The sequence below is a fragment of the Lepidochelys olivacea genome, assembly GCF_965140295.1.
Source record: "Lepidochelys olivacea isolate rLepOli2 genome assembly, chromosome: 25".
NCBI lineage: Eukaryota > Metazoa > Chordata > Testudines > Cheloniidae > Lepidochelys > Lepidochelys olivacea.
The window spans coordinates 7,366,409-7,373,480 of NC_140435.1; positions in this window are offsets into that span (position 1 = coordinate 7,366,409).

The following is a 7,072-nucleotide window of genomic DNA, read 5'->3' on the forward strand; positions in this document are numbered from 1 at the left end:
CTCCGTTATTTATAACAGTTCAGAGCATTTCAAAAGGCAGAGGGGGAGTTTTGCTAATTGCCTACTCAGTCTGCGACGTGAAAGCCAAGCTGGGCCCTTTCCTGATTCAGGCCTCAGCACCACGAGAGATGCCACCAGCTGCAGTCATTGCTCACGGCCAGGTCTGACCTTGCATTTGGAGCTGAGGTCACACTTCTGTTGCCACTTCAGGATCCAGACTAGACAACATCTAGGATTTGCAAAGGGGTTCAGGCACCCAGTTTCCATGGGCCTTAGCTGTCTAATTCCTTTGGACACCGTTCACAAATAAATCCCAGCCCCCACCGGGAGTGGCTCTGCAGGGCTAACGAGTCAGCTGTAGCAAGAAGTTATTGTCAGCCCTGAAATCTGCAGCACTGAGCCAAGGCCAGAGAGGAAAGCTGCTGAGTAGGATAGGAGCCATATTTACAGCCACTTTCAGCACCGTTCACTGCATGTCAGGCAGGTCACCGCATGGCAGGCAGCAAGGGGAGGGATTCCACAGTGGGCGCGTGTGCTCGCCACGTGCACCAATGCCCCCCATTTTTCCCGCAGCAGTGTCCATAGGGGAGCGGATGTGGTGCCCGTATGCCACGGTATATGGGGCGCCACCGGCTCCCCCCACCCTCAGGTCCTTCTTCCGACAGTGGGGAAGACGGGCAGGTTGTGGAATGGACGTGAGCAGCACATCTCGAAGAACTCCCGTTTTGGAAAAGGTAACTGTCTTTTCTTCTTCGAGTGATTGCTCATGTCCAGTCCACATTTGGTGACCCCCAGCTGTTCCCGTGGAGGCGGGTAGCAGTTCACGGCTGTGCAGATTGTAATACAGCTCTGCTGAACCCAGCGACGTCTCTGGCCTGCTGAGTGATGGCATAATGAGCCAGGACCGTGTGGACCGAGGACCGCGTTGCGGCTCGATGGATGTCCTGGATTGGGATGTGTGCCAGGAAGGCCACCGAAGACGCCTGTGCTCTAGTCGAATTGTCCCTGACGATCGGCGGTGGTGGGACCTTTGCTAGCTCATAACAGGTCTTTATGCAAGAGGTGATCCAGTTGGAAATCCTCTATGAAGAAACCAGAAGGCCCTTCATCCTATCTGCCGTAGCGATGAAGAGCTGGGTCGATGTGCAGAACAGCTTGGTACACTCCAAGTAAAAAGCCAAGGCCCTCCGGACGTCCAGCACATTCAGTCTCTCCTCAGCAGTCTTGTGCGGCTTGGGACAGAACACACGTAGGAACACATTCTGGCTCACGTGGAAGGAAGATACCACCTTCAGCAGGAAGGCCAGGTGGGGCCGCAGATGGACCTTGTCCTTATAAAACACTGTGTAAGGTGGTTCTGAGGTCAAGGCCTTAATCTCCGAGACTCATCTTGCCGACGTCACCACCACCAGGAAAGCGACCTTCCAGGACAAACAGGAAAGGGAGCAGGAGCCCAGCAGCTCAAAATGTGGGCCGGTGAGCCTGGAGAGGACCAGGTTAAGGTCCCACTACAGGACAGGGGCCTGTACCTGTGGGTAAAGCCTCTCGAGACCCCTCAGGAACCTGACGGTCATGCCGTGAGAAAAGACCGTCTGACCTTGGATCGACTAGTGGAACGCGGAGATGGCCGCAAGGTGCACTCTGATGGAAGAATGCGCCGGACCCTGGGTCCTGAGCTGCAGTAAGCAGTCCAAGATGGACTGCACTGAAGAACGTGAGGAAGAAATGCCACGCGCCAATGCCCAGTGGGAAAACCTTGTCCACTTGGCCAGGTAAGTTAGTCTCGTGGATGGCTTCCTACTTCCCAGGAGGACCTGCTGGACCTCCACCGAGAAGGTACGCTCCTCCGGGTTCAACCCTTGAGCATTCACGCCAAGAGGTGTAGAGACTCGAGATTGGGGTGTAGGAGCCAACCATGATCCTGTGACAGCAGGTCCAGATGGTAGGGAAGGGGCCAGGGAGGAGTCACCGCCATGTTCATGAACGTGTGGAACCAGTGCTGGCAAGGGCACACAGGGGTGATCACGACAACCTATGCCTTGTCCCTCTTGATCTTCACTAGGACCCAGCTGATGAGAGGGATGGGAGGGAACACGTACATCAGACCCTCGGCTCATGACAGGACAAAGGCATCGGAGAGGGAGCCCTTGCTCAGGCCCTTCCAGGAGCAAAACCAATGTTCACCTGGTGGCAAACAGATCTACGTGGGGAGTTCCCCACCTCTGGAAGATCATGCAGGCCACCTCCGGATGGAATGACCACCCGTGGTGAGAGGAGAAGTCCCTGCTGAGATCTGCTAGGGCATTCCTAATGCCGGGGAGGTGACCAGCTTCCAGATGGATTCTGTGATCGATGCAGAGGTCCCAGAGAGCCAACGAGCATACTCCTTCTTGTTTGTTCACGTGCACTAACTTTACAAGAACTCTAGTTCATACCAACGAAGCCTAAGCATTGCTAGCAAGAGCAATGAACCTTCCAGCACCGTCACTGGCGGCAAGAAGGAAACTGGGATTGTTTAGTCTACAGAAGAGAAGAATGAGGGGGGATTTGATAGCTGCCTTCAACTACCTGAAAAGGGGTTTCAAAGAGGATGGATCTAGACTGTTCTCAGTGGTAGAAGATGACAAGACAAGGAGTAAAGGTCTCAAGTTGCAGTGGGGGAGGTTTAGGTTGGATATTAGGAAAAACTTTTTCACTAGGAGGGTGGTGAAGCACTGGAATGCGTTACCTAGGGAGGTGGTGGAATCTCCTTCCTTTGAGGTTTTTAAGGTCAGGCTTGACAAAGCCCTGGCTGGGATGATTTAGTTGGAGATCGGTCCTGCTTTGAGCAGGGGGTGGGACTAGATGACCTCCTGAGGTCCCTTCAACCCTGAGATTCGAGGATTCTATGAGGGTGGGGGGAGCCAGCAGTGCCCCTTATACCATGCCATATGGGCGCCACTCCAGAGGACGCCAGAGCTGCTCCCCTGCGGATACTGCTGATAGATAAACTACCAGCACTGGCGCATGTGGCGAGCACACACATCTAATGTGGAATGGACATGAGCAAGCACTGGAAGAAGAACCATTGTTTTGCCGCATTAAAGACAGAAACGATTGCAACAGCCCCATTGGTCTGGTGCTAGGATATAGAGTAGGGATGTACCCACAGCTATGGTCCTTTCTATTCTGCCTGATGCAGGGGGCATGCATAAGAACATAAGAATGGCCCTACTGGGTCAAACTAAGGGTCCATCTAGCCCGGTATCCTGTCGTCCGACAGTGGCCAGTGCCAGGTGCCCCAGAGGGCATGAACGGAACAGGGAATCATCAAGTGATCCATCCCCTGTCGCACATTCCCAGCTTCTGGCAAACAGAGGCTAGGGACACCGTTCTTGTCCATCCTGGCTAATAGCCATTGATAGATCCATCCTGTATGAATTTATATAGTTCTTTTTTGAACCCGGTTATAGTCTTGGCCTTCACAACATCCTCTGGCAAGAAGTTCCACAGGTTGACTATGCTTTGTATGAAGAAATACTTCCTGTTATTTGTTTTAAACCTGCTGCCTATTGATTTCATTTGGTGACCCCTAGTTCTTGCGTTATGAGAAGTAGTAAACAACACTTCCTTATTTACTTTCTCCACAGCAGTCATGATTTTATAGATCTCAATCATATCTCCCCTTAGCCATCTCTTTTCCAAGCTGAAAAGTCCCAGGCTTTTTAATCTTTCCTCACATGGCAGCCGTTCCATGCCCCTTATCATTTTTGTTGCCCTTTTCTGAACCTTTTCCAATTCCAATGTATCTTTTTTTGAGATGGGGTGACCACATCTGCACACAGTATTCAAGATGTGGGCGTACCATGGATTTATATAGAGGCAATATGATATTTTCTGTCTTATCTGTCCTTTTCTTAATGATTCCCAGCATTCTGTAAGCTTTTTTGACTCCCGCTGCACAGTGAGTGGATGTTTTCAGAGAACTCTCCACAATGACTCCCAAGATCTCTTTCTTGAGTGGGAACAGCTAATTTAGACTTCATCATTGTATGTGCATCTCTTGGAGGGGGCGCTGGCAGAAGGCGGAAGCAGTGGAGGAAGGGAATGAGCAGTTGCAGGGTGGGGTGAGGGGGAGGGAGAGGGTTGTAAAAGGCGCAGGGGACATGCCAGAATTAAATGCTGTGTAGTAGGAAGGAGGAATGCTGCTGGGGCTGGTGCAGTGATTTGTGACTGATGTTCTTGAGTTTTTAAATGTGTCTAGGCAGCCAGCATTTTGGATTGTTAGGGAGCAGGGGGCATACCCCTTAGCGTGCAGTTCAAAATAAGTAAATACATGTTGGGGTGCCATCTGCATCAGGACACTGTCTATTCTACAATCACTTCTGCTTGCCAGACACGTGGGCTGCAGGAGGGAGCTCAGATTTCTGGGTTCTATTCCCAGCACCGCCACTAACTCCCACGGTCAATTTAAGTAAGGCGCAGGGCGGCTCGGTGCTGTTTTATCCATCTGCAAAATGGGGCAAACACTTACCTCATCACGGCGTTTGTGGATGGATTTTGTGCAAATAAATCATCGAGCCCTTTCACAGAAAGTTACTAGAAGCATTTCACATCTGCATGGGAGGGAAGGACACATACACTCTCAACCCCCCCCCCCCTCCACCCACCCACCCACCCACACACTTGCAGTTAGAAGCAGGGTCGGGGGTGTTTAAAGAAATAGATTTGAGAAAATACATGTGGCTGAACTAGTGTTATAGGCCTGGAGGCAGGACTCAGGCTGATGGTCTCTGGCCTGTGTTTTGCAGGAGGTCAAACTAGATGATCAGAAAAGTCCCTTCTGGCTTTGAACTCTAAAAATCACAGCTCTCTGTAGTATTTCTTCTCCAGCCCCCCGTGTAGGATATGGCATCAGGACAAGAAAAAGTTCCTCATAGCCAGGAGAGCCCAGGGCATGCTCTTCAGCATGGCTTAGGGGGCCGGAGGCTAGAAGTTGTGCACGCACTTCCAGGGTGAAGATGGGCATCTGGTGGAAGCTGAACCAATTGCCCCAGGATAATCTAGACTGAAATTCTGAACTATTCCCTTCCAACCAGCAGGAAGAGCCCAAAGCACGTACTCCCCATCCTGGCCTGGGGCAGGCTGTTTTGCCGCAGGACAGTAGCTCTCCTGTACATGTTAACGGCTCCTACACCAAAGCACCTTTTAGATCCCTCACAGAAGGTTGCAGAAATAGCTCAACCCGCAGAGCTGGTTGCAGCCACAGGTGCGATTGCTGATGGGAAATGCCCTTTGCACACAGAACAATTCTGTGGGGAAATTTTCCGTGTTGCCAAACGGTTTGGATTGTCCAGCAGGAAAATCGACATGACGCCTGCCAGCCTCCAAGGCGCTTGTCAGCTTCACTTTCAGCCTGCCCAAAGAATGAAATTGACAAGAGGCGGGCAGCCAGCCAGCTGAAAAATTCCAGGTTTGGTTCTTTTTGAAATAGAATTTTTCAGAATTTCTGGCTTCTGAAAAAGTTGGAAATTTTTGCTTTTCCTCTTGAATTGCATAAATATTTTACCAGAACCTCAAAATTTCCCACAGGCTGGAAATGTCGTTTTCCAGGCAGCTCTACTCACAGGCTGCACACAAGTGCGACAGGCCGACCACTGCCAACCATGGCGGACGGATGGCTGGCAGAAGCCTGGTCTTTGTTCATGCAGATTCTGAAGGTGACCAACATCCTTCTGCCCCAGCACCCTTCTCTGCTGGGCAGGCTCTCACATGGGTGCCTTACCTGTGCCAGAGGTACCAGCTGCAAGGTAACTGCTACTCAGCAGACCCTCTCTGCCCCCAGAGGCAGCTGTCCCACAGCTGGGCCATCTCCAGCAGCCTTTGCTGAGAGCAGCAGGCCAGCCATGACTAGCGTCATAGATGCACCAGGGCAGGAATAGGAAGAGAGATGGACAAGGCCCTTGGGAACTGCAGGGGGGGACCACTCCCCTGCTCAGCACCCGTAGAGCTTTTCGGGCCCAATGGGCAAGACTGGAGGACTTGTCGCGATAAGCCAATTGACTCCAGGCCAGGAAGATCCAGTAAAACCTCCCTCCAGGCCCAGTATGTGCTGGTGGGTACTGCACAGCCACAAGGTGCTCTGCGTGAAAGGACAAACCACGGGCCCATGTGCCATTCCAGCTGGTGGCCAGTAGGGAAGTCAAGAGTTTATCGCCCCTTTTAGGGACCATATGAGACAGCGTAATAGTGAGTTGTGGTCAATACTATTCCCCTCTCAAGAGAGCAAGTTTCAGGCTGTGGCTGAAGACACAGCAGCAGCTGGCTTTGCCGTCTTTCCACAAAGCGCTCTGAGACCCGTGCAGTGAGAAGGGGGCTACAGCAAGAGGATTTGGGGTTTACACCACTGCAAAAAGCACCATTCTCCTTCTATGGAGAAATGCAGCAATAACGCGGCCTTATTCCTTTATACAGTGGGATGCACCCCAGGCCACTCCACCCACAACACCTTGTGACCCAGACACAGATGCCAATGGGCAGGGGGCATAATGAGTGCGTAGGGGTTTACAGGGATCCCCTAGGTCCGATGACTACATACCAGTGCAACAAAGGGTGGCATGTGAAGTCTCTGTCAACAGACAGTAACGTACTGGTGCTCCCAATCATGGTGAGATCTACAGATGTTGTTTTAGGAGTTTTGTATCTATGCTGAAAACGAAGGTCTGATGTAAATGAAGACAGGTCACCAGAAGATGAGAAGCAGGTTCTGCTCAGGTCCGGGGTATGAGACACTTCTCTCCCTGGTTGACCATTGTGTATCATGCGTATTACAATGTGAGTCGATTTGGAGCCATCAGCTAATCAAGACTGCAAAGGCAAGGAGATCACAAACTCTACCTGAAGGAATACCCAGCAAGGGGGAGTCCAGTTTATGACTAAGATCAAAGAATTCATCCGGTATATCAGGAGACTGCAAGGAGAAACACTGTTTCCTTCACCGAGGGGACAAGCTGCCCACATGCTTGTCATATGAATGGAGGGTCACAGCTAGCCTGGCTGTTAAACGCTGGGAGAAAGGCTTTGGATGATAGCT